This window comes from Apis mellifera, linkage group LG6 (assembly GCF_003254395.2).
Source record: "Apis mellifera strain DH4 linkage group LG6, Amel_HAv3.1, whole genome shotgun sequence".
Classification (NCBI taxonomy): Eukaryota; Metazoa; Arthropoda; class Insecta; order Hymenoptera; family Apidae; genus Apis; species Apis mellifera.
In genome coordinates, this window is record NC_037643.1 from 6,502,160 (window position 1) to 6,519,874 (window position 17,715).

General features: G+C 37.4%; 1 protein-coding gene and 1 long non-coding RNA gene across 4 annotated transcripts in view; one reads left to right on the forward strand and one right to left on the reverse strand.

Moving 5' to 3' along the window:
- The window catches only part of LOC409898 (protein expanded-like), an 80,458-nt gene that overhangs the window by 8,220 nt on the left and 54,523 nt on the right, over nt 1-17,715 (forward strand). The window contains 1 exon segment of the mRNA XM_026441439.1: nt 14,846-14,897. The gene's annotated coding sequence lies outside the window, so the exon portion shown is untranslated.
- LOC107964603 lies at nt 12,701-17,489 on the reverse strand. Of its 3 annotated transcripts, XR_001703422.2 has the most exons (5): nt 16,914-17,487; nt 16,122-16,390; nt 15,421-15,722; nt 15,103-15,189; nt 12,701-15,006 (listed from the first exon to the last, which is right to left on the reverse strand). It is a non-coding gene; the product is annotated as an uncharacterized LOC107964603 (long non-coding RNA). The 3 variants fall into 3 exon arrangements; XR_001703420.2 differs by having other exon boundaries at nt 15,103-15,722; nt 16,914-17,489; XR_001703423.2 differs by lacking the exon at nt 15,103-15,189 and having other exon boundaries at nt 16,914-17,485.

The following is a 17,715-nucleotide window of genomic DNA, read 5'->3' on the forward strand; positions in this document are numbered from 1 at the left end:
GACGGAGGAAAAGAAACCCGCTGGCAAGCCCGATCGTGGCTCGAACGGGTGTGAATGCCCGTACGTGCCAGAAACGAATAATGAAGCCGCGGTACGATCCACGATAAAACCTGATGCCGTTGGAACGCCACTCACGTACGAATCCTTTACCTTGTACCCGATTTGCGAGCGAGCTGGTCAACATTGCCGTGCCTACGAGCCACGTTGCCCCGAGACTCGAATCGTTCGACTCGCTCCCCTTCGTAGTGTGTGTCTCTTCTCTACACCGGCTAAACCATATAAACTTTCACGCGTATACTATACGGTGTTTCCGTTTATTTTTTTTTTTTCCTCCTCCTCCTGGTTCCTTTTTTGGTTAGAGATGCGAGGGAATTTTGAAATAAGATATCTATTAAAATTAAGAGTAATCAAAATTGATAAAAAGAAAAAGTTAATTGAAATTTTGTAGGATAATATATTGGTTGTCAATCTATTTTTATATTATGGTAATCTTGAATTATTATGTTCTTTTTGCTTTTTAATGAAGTTAAGAAGAAAAAGTCTATATTGTATTTATATAATACTTGTTTGCTTAAAACATATCGACGAAATTTGGGGAAAAAGTTGTAAACAACATTCTACACACGATATGTTGAATTGTACAATTTTTTCCCATTAAAAGTGATTCAATCCTTCTTACATAATACATTTTGTCAAGTTTGTTTTCATAGCTATTCTTTTTTCCCTTGAAAAAAATTTTCATTGCCGCCTTTTTTATTCGTACATCGTAATTATTCGATATTTCCTGATTCTGTTTTTATAAAATAAGACATTCTCTTGAGAAATAAATAATAATATATCTTTTTAACATTTTGTCGTAGCAATTACGGTATTATTGAAATCAACTTTATTCTTACGTGGAATTCGTTTGTTAAATAAGGAGAGAAATCTGTGTATAATGTTTGGCAAGGAATTAAAAAAAAAATCAGTAGGATTTTGCGCGAAGAAACCTTGAAACTTCGACGAGTGATGAATAAAAGTAATTAAATATGTATAATGCAATGCCTTTATTTCGCGGAGATTTGAAGAAGCAGATTGAAAATTTGAGAACTGGAAGAATATTGAGAATTTTAATCTTACACGATATCTATGTGACAAGTATGTATAATATTTACAATGGTAAGAAAGGTGTGACACCCTGGTATTTTTTCTTTTTAGAGGCTATCGACTCTTATCGAGTCGTGTATGCGACTTTACGACTAATGCTTCTAAAATGTAGCAATGGTGAAAATTCGTTTGAAATTTATATAAATTTAAAGAAGAAAAATTTATTCTATTTTTAAGAGAAACGAGACAATGTGTAAAATTTTGTTGATCTCTGCAAACCAATCATTTATTCACTCGTAGAAGATTTAATATTTTCAGATATCCTGTTTATTTCAATATCGAATCTCGAGGACCTAGAACGTTTGAATTTTATATTTATGCGTTTATTGTAATATCAGAGAACATGAAGATCTCGAGAACGAGTTAATACGTATCCAATTACGCTCTCGTTCGTTCCCTTTCTCAAACACGATCGCCAGATACGGTTCGTAAAATGTTAAAATTGCTTCAAAATTAGCCAACTAACGCCCAAGTTTGGCTTGACAAAACGTGAGATACGATCGCGTGGCGTTAAGCCGCGTATTCACGGGTCGCACAACTGGTTCATGAATGTTTACGAGCTACTTGATCGGTCGATGGAGACGCGAACGATGCAACGCTGGCAAATGATCGTCAACATTTGTACGTGTTTCCAAATGGTGTCCACATATACTCCTCCACATTACATGAATCAAACCATGATATTTCTTATTTGTGTGCGCTCGAACGAGGAAGACGAAATAAACGAGAGACAAAAAATAAACAAAAAAATTAAAGAGCGCGAAGAATTTTTTATTTCTTCTGATGAAGAAACAAAGAAAAGTAGATCAGAAGATACTTCTCCTCGTGCAATCTCTACGCCTCTTCGCATTGTCAGGAGAAAAAGGATGATTTATCGAATAAATTTCCACGCGTTACACGCCCCGTTACGTTTCCGCTTTGCTTTCTCCCGTGGCCTTTTTTTTCCCCCTTCTTTTTCTTTTACAAAAAATATCCTCGTCCCTCCACCCGGAATTCGAGCATCCGGCAATACCGGATCGGCTCCCTCGTGGGCCGATACGGGCCTGTCTTCGAATTCAACCAACGTAGACCGGCCACGTCCGCAATGTCCACCCACGTAGCGGCAGAAAAGAAGGGAGGAGAAGGGGAGAGGAGGAGGGGTTGATTGTGCGTCTCCTATCTGCCCCTGAAAATTCATTGCCCCTTGCGCCGTTTTCCACCCGGCGGGGTTATTAACGGCGCACTCGGAGCGCCCTACGGAGTCGCGAGTTATACGATGGAATTTATACGTACTTAAACGCGCTATTATCGTCCTTTGCACGAGATCGCGTGGGCGCGCGTGACAGTAACTGCTGGACTTGCGGGGAAGACGTAACACACTGTGCATTCGAAAGTCCATGCCATCCTCCAGACTCCTTTTTTCTTCTCTCTCTCTTTCTCTTTCTCTTTCTCTCTTCCAGTTTCGCGCGAAAACCTCGCGTGCACCGATAAAACTAACGAGATTCGAGAAGAATCTCTTCTGGATGAAATTAATATAGTAGCTTTGAATAAATTGTAAATTTTAATCGCGTTATTAATCTTTTAATTCGTTCTTAAGAAATTTTTTTTCTTTCTTAGAAATATTCGTCCCTCGGAGATGGTAATATTGAAATGTATAAATCAAGAAAATATTGGACGTCTTTTTTTTTTTACGATGTATGATTAATAACGTGTGGTTAAATGGCAGTGTAGCAGCGAGCTCTTGCTTTGAGCGTAATCATAGGTATATCCATTTCTTTTTTTTTTTTTATTCGATCAACATCTATAACGTTAACCAGTTTTTATCGGTGTTTTATTAAAATGAATTTTTTTTTAATTTTTATGATCGGTAAATGATGGGACAGGAGAGGTTTAAAATTGTACCAAATATAGATATAGACGGCGCCAGAAACGCTGTTAGAAAATTAAAAGATCTCGGCTGTAAGATCTATGAAATATTCATGCGTGATATTCGTAACGTATCGTGAGTATCGAGAAACTTGGGTAGCCGGTGAAAGTACAGAAAGACTCCAACATGCCATTCTATACATGTATACGCATATCCTTTAAAATAATAATATGACATATAGTGTGTCAATGCACCATAGAATATCTTTTGCGTGCCAAGTGAAAAATTGGCATAAATGCCAAACATCTTTCCTAAATATCTTCTTTTAGAAACACAATCGGTTAGGAAATAACAATTTGTGATGAATGATTTCGAGATTGCGAAGATTACAATTACGCAATTTGAAGAAACATATTTACCTCTTTGTGAAACACGCGTATATGTATTTGCAAATTGCGTGTAAAAAAAAATCTTAATTCTGGATTTTGTTGACGAAAACATCCGGGAAACATCGGGTCTTTCGGTGTATTAATCCGAACCTGGGTACAGGGTGCAGTATGCACTCGGAATGCAGCTCTCAAAGTGGGCTGCTCTTGGCTATCGGCGTGCATCGTGGAACTTGGCTACCTGGTGAAAGTACCTCCACCTTCGCAGCGTTCTGTATGCATGTACATCGATGCACGTACAAGAATTGCTCGCACACATTCAACACGGCTCGTACGTATACTTGGGTTGCGTGTACGGGCACGAGGTGAGATACTGCCAGATAGCGTGGCACGTAGTGTCAATGTACTCCATTGTGTCATCCGTCACGGCCTGTGAGATAACGTGGTTCCGTAGCGATGGCTATGACCCGACCTATCCGTTCAACCAAATAAACAATCCTCCTACGAATTGGGAAAGAACGACCACGTGCCATTCGTTCTTGAAACTTTATACAAAATCGATAAGATGGGAGCAAGTTAAAGAGAGATCGATAAACATAATTCTATATAATTATAAACGAAATTCCAGTTTCTATGTTGTACATAAATCGATCGAGCATGTTACATTCCCGTACAAATATTTTTATCGAGATTATCGAGATTAGGAACGATTACACGTGGAAACTGTTACGCCGAGATTCCACGTACATGGATCTAACGAACGAACGTTTCTTTTTAACCAGGTTGAATGCGCGCATTTACACCGAAGAAGGCGCTCTATGGTCTAATTAACATCGTGGTTGAAGGCGCGATTATCTCGCGCCATCCACGATAGGTTATATCTATCTGTCGATTTATCGGCGTCTACTTAACGCGCCTGCGCGTGCACGTCCCTGTGTGCACGTGTACGACGCCTACGCATACAACCTTTCGCCGGGTAATGTACGCGTATGCGCGCCACTTATACGCCCGGCCAAGCATAATCGGGCATAATTCCCTTATATATTTTATACGACAGGCGTGTACACCACAACTGTGGGCCATTACGTGACTTATGCAATTTCTTGATCTTTAGTTATCTTTACGCATTCCAGCTTCCTAGGCGTGGACCGAGTTGTCCGCGTCTCCTACGCTTTTGTTCCATCATTTATGGTGGCGGTGTGTGCACCTTATTGGCGCCATTACTCTGTAATTAGCGTTCCTTAACGTTGCACGTTAAAGGTATATACCTTTTTGTTTATACAGGCCCGGGTTTGATTAACTTGCTCGCGGGTTATAATGGACGTTTACCATGCACTACCACTTATGGAATCCTCCCATTTATTTACAGAACCATTTTACGAAGCTTCTGTAACTCGTCGTTCTATTTTCTCTTTCTTTGTTTTTAATTAACGTTGGTAAACGTTAACCCTAATGCATCGATACCACCGCGTTTACGTTTATGAACGAATACCTCCGATTTAAACTCCACATTTTTATTTCCCTCCCTAATTCCATTTATACTACTTTTCGAGCAAATTAGCAAATAGAACTCTATTTTATTCGAGTTTTCACCTCGAAATATGTGGAGAATATGATACAAATCGTTAAATTGACAGATCGTTTCGTTTCACCATGATGCACTATAATGATTGGTCGTATCTTTTGAGTTCCAATAATTGAAAGGTATGGAGAGAATAGAACAGGGAAGGGAGGGATAGAGGATGCCAGGATGGAGGAATACGTTTTTTTGTCCGAAAGCACGTAACGCTGGCTGGTTGGGAAGGCGAGGGGGCAAGGCGACACGACCCCGGGCCCCTTGAGGAATTCGGCCCTTGTATCGAATTGACCTGCGTGCCTGCGGTTTCTTCCTGGCGTCGCGCTGTCGTCTGGCTCATTTTTTCATGTTCGTGCTTTCGCATCTCTGTTATTATAACTCGAATGGCACGAACGTCGTTATACGTTAACCGTATGGCTGCCGTATCCGGGAACTATCAAACTAACGACGCCTCGCCTGCGGCCGACCGGCCCAAAAATAGTCGGGGCCCCGCCGTATAATTACGATCACGGACTCCAGGATGTAGCCAGGCCGATTTAATTCGACTCTCTTCTCTCTCTCTCTGTTCTCGCCTGCGGGACACCAATCGACATATATATATATACACATATATATCCCGTGCGGAACACATTCAACGATTCCCGTGGGTTCGTTTAATTCGTAATCTGAACTTCGTAAAACTCGTTCGTTTCCCTGAAATCTGGTACGCGCGGTATTCTTTTTAATGGGGATGGGAGAATTCTAGGCAGGTTTTCGCTTAGAATCTTAACTGAGAATCACGTTTAATTGTACGCTCGGCCGATTGTACTTCGATAAAACGTGTCGATGGAAATTGTTTTCTAGGAAACCCGATTCGTTGGTTCAACAATGCCAGGTGAGCTATCGGTAATTCATGGTAATCGAGGGTAACAAGGTGTATACGAAATAACTATTATTTATACCGTTAAATTAAAGAGAATGGAAGGGATTGAAATATTACGCAGTTAAATTCTATTATACATTTGAAAATTCTTGATGATTTTTTAATTCACGTCTATCACTCTGAATAACCAAGCTTTCGTCATCGCTTATCATGCATCATCATCCAACCTTCTTAACTTCCAATTTTAAAAATAAATTTATTTCATTTATAATAAAATTCAAAGCCGCATCGTTAACTATCGTACACGCGTGTGCACTATATATAAATACAGATATAACGAGGAAATATTCGCCGTTGATGGAAACATTTTATTTATTTATGAAGCAATTTCTCGAGTAACAAAACGAATGAACTTGGCGAAATTTTATAACCCCGACAGGTAATCGCATCTTCTTCGGTCATTGTCTCGCCGAGATTCCTCTCCGATGAAATACGGTTATCGTACTGTCACGTGGCGTGAAGACGTTCCTCCATCCTCCGTTTAACCGTAAATTTCGAACGAGTGTTACCAACCCACCAGCCATTTAAAATATTATCACCAACTATGCGCGCGGAGCTAGATTAACACGGTAATTAAGACGCACACTGTAACGTTAATTTCCCTATTAGACGTGCATTACGCCGGCTAATTGAAGTATTATCCATCCCTGGAATTCGAATGCGTGCATCTTCTCTCCTCCGTTCCGTTTAATCGCCACGATAAAATTTCCTTTTCCCGCGTTTAGTTCGAAACCTCGTCCTAATAGATCGAGTTTAGTTTACCTCTCTCTCTCTCTCTCCTCTCTCGTGTACTTTTGATACACGAGCCTGACCGTGTTTTACGTCTTTCAAAGTCTTTTTAAAACGATGAACGGCCCTATCCGTTTCACGAGGCTGCATTAGGCTCGCCGAATACCATTCGCCTCGTGTCGCAGATTACGCAGAGTCCATTTGTGCGTTTAACACGACGCTGTTACTAAATTCCTGCTGATGTGTCTGATCACCGTATATGGTTTGTACCACCGGTATGCGCCGCGTGGAAAATGGATGAAGTAACCGTTGCTTTCACGCTTTCTTTTTGTCGCGATATCCTTTGATTCACGTCCCTCCCTCCTCGCCCTCCTCTATGTTCTCTCCATTAGGGGCACGATAGGAGCGCGATATAAAGTATGGCTGGCATTAGGTAGTAAACGAATCACTTATCAATTGTACCCGTTATCATTTCTTCGCGACGTGGTGAATTATTTTCTGCCTCCTATGCATTCTTTTTTTTCTTTTTTTTTTTCATGTTAGAAAGCATATGATAAACGTGTTTTTTTTTTTTCGTTAATAACATCCAACGTATATTTTATTCCTCAATTTTTTTAAAAAATGGTAAAACCATCGGATGTTATTTCATATTTTTAATATTTCTAATTAAATATTTAGTTATTAATTAGAAATATTTGCGGTATATTTATAAAACTAAATTACGTATTACGGAAAAATCTTTGATCGTACGTTTACATGTTAAAAGTATAAAGTGGTATGGAAAATTATTTAGATATATTTCTAAATATTTTCTATGCATTAAAGTTATTAATACCAACATTCTACCGTGGAGTACCCGTTCCTTCTCTTCCCACGTATTAAATAGCGTTTAAACAGTTTTTAACGAGTGCATTCTGCAATCCGTGCATTCGCGTGCATCCGCACCATTAGGGGAGCCTGTCCGTTGCCCTTTCTTTTTCTTTCTTTCTTTTTTTCCCCCCCTCCGATGCTCTTAAATATTTATCCAACGTTAATTACATTATCGTATAGCTTAATAAATTTGGAAGGACGTTAATATATTTCTTCTCGAGCTTAAATTCTTTTTTAAATTCATATTTACAACTCTCCCTCTCTCTCTTGGTCTAACTTAACTAATATTTAAATGTAATTTTCATTTAAAAAGTAAAACCTCTGTTTCATTGCACATTTGCACGTTCCATAAGACGGAGTGAATGTTTTCTATTGTCATAAATGAGTGGCGCCTGTGGCAATAACTATGGCCGATTACGGCAACAGTTATCAGTTTGTGCTTGTTAGCAAGCACCGTAGGTTTAATGATACTTTACATCGTGATGACGTGTTCCTGATTTGTCCTTGATATCCAAGCTTGCGACCAACTCTTCTTGGCGATGGAAGAAAAAAAAAAAGGTGCAACTTCCCCATTGATGCTTTCTTTTTACAAATTATTATTATTATTATTATAATTCGCATATTTTCTTTTACGTATTAAAAGGAGTAGATTTTTTTCTCTTTAATTATATTAGAGTTTTATATCGTTTTGGCATTTGTTTTCAAAAGTATTGGCTATTAACATTTCATACACGCGGGGATATAACGCGCCTGTTACACGCACGGTACCGTTAACGGCAAGCGTTCTAAAACATATTTGATTTCATTACGTTTACGTTTCTTTTCACTTCTGATCAGAAAAAAAGTAAAGTGTGAATTATAGCGAAATATACTTTGGATGTAATTGCCCGCTCGACCAACCAAGATTTAAATGAAACGCGCGAATGACCGGAAGTCATTAAGTTCATTCCACATTTATTTTTATACACATAGTTTTTAAGTGTTCTATTAATAATAGTTTAAATATCTTTTAGATAAACAATTTTTTCGTTTCAAACATTCCAAGAATTTTCCAAAATAATAATATTGTATTTATATATAAAATTCAAGCTTCAGTTATAATTCTTTCTTTTTTAGTTTTACAAACTTCGAGAGATAAAAATCGTCCCAAAGGATAATTATATATAATTATCAAGAATTCTTCATCTACCTCAAATTCGAAAAAAATACGATCTAACTAACGTCGTTAAATTATATCGATTTAATTAATCTGGCAATTAGAAGGGAAAGAAACTTGGAAGATAAAATAAATTTTCCAAATTGTGATTGATTTTCCTCGTGAATAGATCGCTTCGTATTCTCTCGCAATAGCATTTCCCTACCGTTATACAAGTGAAACACGTCCGTGGAATATAAATGAGGCTAGCGATCATGTGGCAAACATCGTGTACGATTGGTACACGAAATTCTTTGGACTTCGAAATTCTTGAGGAAACGCCTTTACGGGTACGCTCGTGAATGCTCTTACATAATGTCTTATGTACTCCTCTGGCACGATCGAATCGAATGGTCTACTACGGAATGGAATGGAATGGAACGGAATGGAATGGAATGGAATGGAATGAAATGAAATGAAATGAAATCGCTTGGAATGGGGCCACTCACTCTCGGCTCTAAGCCATTCGATCACCCGTATCGCTAGAAAAGGACTGGTAAGTGCTCCCTAAAAGGGAGAGAGAGAGAGAAAAAAAGCAAAAAGGGAGGGGAAAAAATGAGAGAGAGAGAGAAAAAATCTTTCTCTCCTTACGGCCATTTGGTGAACCGTGTAATTTGGCTACTCGAAGTGATTGGATTGTCGACCACGCTCGATTTCTCGGGTTCAAACAATTTATACGTTATTTAAATGTTAGATAATCATTTTTTAATCCGATCCACGCGAATGTTTCTCTCTTAATTGGAATTTACCAACGTGTAATTTCCTTTTTTATTCCAATCGAATATTGCGCCACTCGTGGTTTCTGAATGAATCGATCGACGTTTCTCATTGATTTCTTGCATGCGATAAGAACGTGAAGTAAAAATTTTATCCACATACATTATTGTAAGTACAATTTTTACTACACGTAACTTTTCCAATTTCACTTTCTCTAATCTCATCTTTTATCTTTCAACAGATCTGTTGGATTATACACGTGTGCATATAAATTATTCTTATTTATCCAATTCCAACGATAAGATTCAATACTTATTATCATTCACGATTGGCAAACACAAATATTAATAAATTAAATATCGACAAAGAAGTGAAGACTGTCAAAGAAGAGCCTTCCTTCATCTTTAACGATCAATGCAACTCTGTTGGCACGATTTTTCAAATCGACATTTTTCGAGTCGATCGACAAACGTCCCTGGAAACGATTGAATGAAAGAGAAGTTGTCGCTGGTCGGGCAGAAGACGCTGCCCCTGCGTGTAAACGGGGAAAGATGGGGAACGTACGCGCGCTTGTTACGCTGCGATGATAAATCAGCGTTTTGCCGCGTTTACGGTGCATCGCGGTGCACAGGGATGAAAGGAGCAACAAACGGCTTGTGTTGAAAGTATGGCCAAACCGGCTCGCGTGACACGATGAATCGTGTGCCTACGAAGGCACTGGTTGAATCTACTATGACGGTAAACGTCCAGCCATTTACTGGCGGATTGGCGCGAATGCTGATGGTAGAATCTGTGCGCATCGTTGATTTAATCGGAATAAAAATAATCTGCATTCATTCAATAATACAAATATTTGCAAAAATATATTATTTTTTTTGAATAAAGGAAATTTCATTTATTCATTTGGCAAATATTGGCACTTTAAAAAAAGAAAAGTATCGATTGATTACATCAGCCATCTTTTTTTTGTTAAAGGATTATCCGAGAGATGGAATCAAAATAAAGTAGAAGCGACGAAGAAATATTCTTAAGGAATGAAGTATTGCATCGTTTCAAATCATTTCTTTTTAAATCGAGAAACGTGAGAATAATCTCCACGGATTCTTACAAATGTGAGAACGATATCGAATGGATACGCGGCTTAAAGTTAGCCACGCATCCCCGTATCCAACAAATTGACGGACAAAATGAAGCGTGCGTTTGACGGTGATTTATCGTGCCATTGTGAGAACGTCGAACGCTTCGAACGTCGGATGACGTCGTAACTTATTCTCTTCGAATGCGTCCAAGGCGTGTACGCGTTGATTCTTGAATCGCGAACGGGGGTGAAGCGCAGAAAGTGCGACGAGGGAGATTATAAATCGAGCGTGGGCCACGTGGAAAAAGTAAATCGACCGGGTAAAATGTGGGGAGAAGCAGGGAGGAGGGTTTGATAAGTTCATCCTGTACGCTTTTCCTCGACGAAAAGGTATTGAATTTTCTTTGTAAAAGATGAAGATAAGAATTCGAATCGAAGGGAACAAGAATTGAATTACGTTCTTTCGATTTTATAATTATTATTGTTTCTAAAAAGAGTGAAAGATGATTGTGTTCATATCAGAAACGAAAAATTGTTAATTAATGAATATTTAGAAAAATGAAATTGAAAGTTTCATTTTTATTTAAAAGAAATGACGAAAATGTTCTAAGTTTCAATTATATTGAATTGTAAGCTCAGAGCCTTAAACTTAGAGAAAGAGAAACTATTTCAAAAAATAAACTGGAACGAAGAATTTTCAACTTTCCTCCAAATAAAAAACGATGTCACGTGGCATGCGACATGTACCTTTAGATTTACATTAATTTTTAAATGAAGCCCAACATTTCAAGGCTGAGGTATAAATAGGCAAATAATTTAATTACCGTACACGGTGAGAGTAAATATAGCAATGAGATTGGGAGCATCACGATTGCACGCGAACTTGCGTTCGAAATGTAATTAAGCATAAAACACGCAAAGACTGTGAATGTGTCAAGTTTGCAGGAGAATAATTTATCGTGGCTGTCCCGTTTCCTTTGCCCGGGCATAAAACGCGATCGAAGACGTATTTCTTAATTTGGTTTGTAATTTGCGATTTAAAATTCCCCGGCGCTTGGCCGGCATATTATAAATACCGATAAACGTGTGTTTCGAATTACGTCATAGGGTCGATCGATGGAAAAAAGAAGGAAGTATCGAGAGTCGCCGCAGGTGATCGTCGCCTCGAACACGAGAGAAATTGCGTAATCGACGAGTTTTCATTCTCGTGTGCGTCAAACATTCTTTGCTTACGCTTTAATACCGATCTACTTATATTTTACTTTTCTTTCAATCTGTTTTAATTATGCCGAAAATTTCTTCAACTGTACAAGTTTAAATAAATCGATTATTATCGATCGACGAATCCTTCATTATTTAAAACGAATAAAAATGAATCGAAGTATATTTTAATGATTGAATAAAAAATAAATTGTGACATCAAAGAATCGAGAAATATTTTGTGTTATCAACAATAAGTAGTGTTATCAATAATAACTTCGACCCATGTACATTTTAAAAATGTACATACTTTTTTAAACCTCGATTTCTATACGACAGAATTTTTGTAATCATAATTGTAACATTAGTATCCTTTGAGCAACGGAAGCAGGTTTGACCAGTTTGACTATCTAGAACTCATCACACTTTCATTCTCTTCTTCTCTTTTCTTTTTTTTTTTTTTTTGTCCCTCGTTCCCCCCATGAACGTTTCGCAGCGGCGACTTAAGCTCCAGAAAATCGTCGAAATAGTCGATTAAACTTTCAGACAGCGAAGAAGGGTTTTCGAAGGAAGGTTAAGGTATACCGCAGGAGTGGGAGATGAAAGGGTTGCGTAGCGCGGAAGCTCGCCATTATATTCACATTATAATCCCATCAGGGGACTCCTCTGCCTAACTGGACAGCTACGAATAATACGACGTACACGCCTCTACCTTCCACGTCTATTCGACTGTCCTCGGCTTTCTCCATCCCGCTTACCTCATCTATCCCTTACGAGCTTCGTTATTAATTTTGTATTAAACGAAATTTTATATTCGTCGTAAAAAAATATGTATAGCAACGTGCACTGAATTTAATCTTACGAGAAATTTCTAATATTTAATATATTTATTACATTACGTTATTTATTTTTCAATTTTGCGACAAATTGGAATAAGAGAATGAAATTATATTACTGCTTTAAATTATTTTGTCGTATTAAAATTGGGATATATTAATCTTTTATTGCCAAAGATATAAGAGGATACAAAGTATATAAAGCAAAAAGAAAATCGAGGCCAATTTATTTATAAATATCTGTTTCACATCATTAAATTCTTTCGCATTCTCAATCGTATTTTTAACAACAATCTATATTTTTCCGCAGATTTAATTCAAGCGTCAGATAGATCTACGAAATAATTATCCATAATTATTCATATATGGAAGAAAAATATTTTGTAAAATATTTTTATGTAAATTTTACGAAAGCTTTACGAGAGTTGAAAATATTGGTATAACAATTCTACGGGTCGAGGCAAGCGAGTTGTGTTAAAGCCCCGGCAGGCATCGAAATTCCACACCGCTTATCTAATCCGAAATCACGGGCAATCAGGGGGAAAAGAAACGGTGGAGGGCCCCGTGTAACCTTCCGTTTCTCTTGTCATCGTGACTGTCGGCGCGCGAGAGAACGCGACGTGGCCGGCAAAGTGGTGAAAGCCACGACTCACGACGGCGATAACCTACTCCAGTGCGGCTACCCAGTTGCAGCTGCCTGCTCGCAAAACGAGGAATCCCAGTTACGCGCTCTCGTACGAAGGAAGGAACGCCGGCTGAAACTGTATAGAACGCTCTTGTGGAGAGATACCAGCGTGTGCACGCTGTGGTGATTTACTTCCGCTGGAGGCACGCGGTTCAACCGAGTCCATACACGTACACGCACGCATACGCAAACAGTGGGGCGAGGAAAGAGGAACGAGGACAAAGAAAGAAGGGAAGACGAGGATGGGACGAAGAAAAAGATGAAAGTGGAGAAGGAACGAGAGGAAGAGATAGGGATGGATAAAAAGACGAGTAATAAAGAGTAAGAGATAAAGAAGAGACTAACGAACATGAAGAAGAGTATGTAGAAGTATATCGTGTATAGAGAGACTAGAATGAAACGAATAAGGAGATAAAGGAATGGAATGGTGGAGGAATGATTACGAGGGGAAAGCGGATGAAAGAGAAAAGAGAGAGAGAGAGAGAGAGGAATGATGCAGACACAACTCCTCGCCTCTCCTTGGTTGCTTCACTGTGATTCCTTCTCTTTTTCTATGTATACGTCTCCCTCTTTCATCTTTCTTCGTCTTCCTCTTCCTCTTTGTCTCGCTTGTGATCCGTTCGTCTTCTTTCTCCGATGCAGAAAAAGCCCGTTCTTAGCCTCTCTGTCCCTCTCTCGCTCTGTTCGGCCAATTCCTCGTATTATACCAGGTTGCGGCGTGGAATGCGGGCGTCCTTCGTTCGCTTCGAGCAGCGTCCAACCGATGAGCCCCGCTAGCGTTATCCTTCGCCGGTCCTTCGCATGCGCTCCTTAGGGCTCGGTAAAATTAACCTGGAATACTCGACCGAGACGCCCGCCTCACTCTCTTCTCTCTCTCTCTCCCTCCCTCTCTTTCTCTCTTTCTCTTTCTCTCTCTGCTTCAGATTCGTTAAACTCGCTCACGCGGCTTGCACCAACGGCATGCCATACTGCGCGTGTGTGCCCCCACCGTCTATGTAAGTCGTATATACGCGCATACAAGCGCATGCACAGCGGTCGCGTAACAGAGTCACGGTGTATAGAGACGGTGATCGGCATACTTGGCGCGGGTTTCTCGGGCTTATTGACGATGAAATTAAGGCGATTTGTCGAAGTAGAGCGGTTTTATTGAGAGTTCGCGCTCCTTTCAGATTGTGGATAGTGGGAGAGAACAAGCGCGAACACATGCACGTACATACACGCAAATACACAGTGCGTTCTTCTTCGATGTCGATATCGTTCGCCAATTCATTTTTCTTTTCGCATATCGAAACTTTATATACTTATCAAGAGAATTTGTGTACGCCGTTTCTCCTATTATTTCTAATGATATTTTGCAGGATATTTTTTCGTACTCGCAATCAGAAGATCGTAGCGCGAAAAATTATCGTCCTCTTTGTTGGGGATATTGCGGCAAAATTCAATGTTGCGGAAAGCAACGTGCTTTTGCACAATCTTACCGCATCCATCTTATTTGAACGCGAGTACGATTATTGTTCTTTTCAAATTTTTTATATCATTCTTTTGCATCCACACATATACAAGTATTCGCGTACGTTCGATTCCTGGTATTTGGTGCGGAATCAAGCCGCTCGCACAGGTAGAATACTATAATCTAAAGGCTTATTTGTGTTGTTGCAGGTGCACCTGTGTGAAGCCGGAGGCGGAGGATTCGGAGAACGGGAGAATCTAGGTATGATTACTTTGTGGAATTTCAAGCGCAAGAATGTGGCTTTGAATGTATCTATGTAAATCATGTTCTCGGTCACATTCGAAGAATTGATTGATTGATTATTTTAATGCTAAAAAAAAAAAAAAAAAAACAAATTTTATTTTAAGGAAATCTGAGTAACTTCGCATAATAAAATATTAGCAAATACATCTTTGGATATACTTACAAATTTAAAATGAGAATCGTTTAAATAAGAATAACAAAGATAATGTATAAGATGATCATAGAAAATCGAATAAGTTGATAAAAACATCTGATTAAAAAATATAATAAAGTGAATTATTTGGTTAAAATAATTAATCAATATTTTTAACATAAGTTCAAGCATAAAAAGTGATTGACGCCAATAATAAATTGTATTTACTTATCCACAACAATTGCTTCAGACTTTTTTTTTTTTTTTTCAAATACCCGCTTCCTCATACTAATAATAATTCAAGATTGTATTACTATGAGACATCAATCACGCTTTAATGATACTTACTTGTCTATCTTTATCAAATGACAAGAATATCGTTTGAATAAAAATACATTGAATGTATTCGATCCTTCGTGTTTTTAACATGAGACTTGCATTCCTCAAAGTCTCTAGAAACGCATATATTTTCAAACGAACAGGTTTTATCTATATAGAGAATGTTGCATCGAATGATTGAAATACATGAATCACATCTTCATTCGAATTCAGATCAACGAACCTGCATCATTCGTCGATGGGGAAAATTGTACGGTGGAAGATATTTCTTACTTTCGCGTGATCGTTCCGTACCGCTTGATCGATGGTATCTATAATAAGAACATAAGATACAGCAGCCAAGTTTTACCGATGTTAAATGGTTAGTTTCGCCGATCATTTTGTTTCTTTGTTTCCATCCATTATACGGCGTAAAGTTTAAGTTTCAATTACGAAGTCGCGATCTGCACGCATAGTTACATACACGAGATGCATCGTAATTGGCTCGTAAATTCCACGTATACAAAATGTAGACGTGTACAAAATTGAGCAACTGATATTTATGCAATTAAAGATGTCTTTTAAGTATACTATATATAATTGAGAAAGTCGATCATGAATATTTCAAATTTTTAGTTTTTTAGTTTGTTTTTTTTTTTATATTTGTTCGAGAAGGAACAAGTATTTTCATCCAGAAAAATCTAGAGATATAAGTTACTATTTTCACTTACTATTATTTTGTACAGTTTCGATCTATATATTTCTCAAGCTGAAGATAATTTTTTTTTTGCTCTTGCTCGTTCTTTCTTTTTTTTTTTGTTGTAACATTGTACAATGAACTTTAGCGTTTCACTGCCATAATCATTATCATCGTATATTAAGAATAATCATGGGAACCACTGTTGTGCATATTTATGAATCTTCCATAATATTACTTGCTCTATATAGCAATTATCACAGGTTGATTTAGTTTATTACTTCATTGTTATGCTAATATCGCCTATAATAACCGTGTTCATTATTTGATAATCATATAAGGAGGAGGTTAGAAGTATATAATATACATATAATTATATACATTTATTCGATGATATCTAGGTCACTTATTTTTAAATTAATTGAACGAACTGGCATTAATAAGGAACTAATTAACAACTAATTAATTAATATAGTTGAATGACTTAATATTAACAAACTCTTATTATAACCTCAAAATATAACGATCATCGGTCTTATTTTATCCTAATTTTGACTCATATTTAACAATTTACTTTAAAAAACATCTCATAATTAAGATATTTTATATTTTTATAAAATATATTAATAATTATTATGTTTAAATTTATTGTATACATATAATCGTATTAATGACGATATACATCGAATAAAATAAAAAATTTCAAAAATTCAAGATAGATATAAGTCTTATAGATAGATATAAGTCTATAATCTATGTCAATAAAATAAACTTATTTTTATAGATTATTCAATATTTGTAAATTTATCGTAATATTGTAACTTACATAAAAAACAGGTTATGAGGCTCGTAAACCATAAAAACTAGGCTTTAATCATTCAAAGTATAGGAGTATTTTCAAGTAAGCAAATTGTCACGTGTACGCACATGCGAAAAATATATATATGTATAAATCCATGTGTTTATCTCATCGTTGGTAAAAAATATGGTTCAGCATAAATTTTGCAAAGAATACTTCCATCTTCCGATTCGATGTATTCATGTAAAAGAAAATATATTAAAAGCGCGTGCGCATGAGCATGCGCACGAAATAAAACTGCGCACAAAACTGCGCACAAACTAATGTTCTTTAGTTAACGCGCGCGCGTGAATAAACAAGTACGAAGTTTATTTTAATGGTGTTATGTACATTATACTACGTTGTTTGTTAGATATGTTATGGTTTGTATTTATGGTATGAGGAAACGAAACGATCGTATGTTGCTCGAAACTATGTACGAGTTCTGGCGAAGTCGAAAATATGCCCAGTGGCTATCACCCACGTTTACGCCATAGCTATAAAAGATTTCTGTATAATGGTGGTTACAGTCGTCGATCAGTATTTAACGATACGATCAGGATACCAATAAGGTATATTATAATTAAGAAATTTATCTTGGCAACTTGAAATGAAAAGACGATCACGTAATATGTCTTCATTGTAATTTCGATGTTATTTCTACACATAGAAAAGATAGAACTTGTTATATATTATATGTCATATATATTATATATATATGTTATATATTATATGTCAAATTTTCGTATTTTATGAATTTATTTATGTAAAATTTGAGTGATTTGTCTTT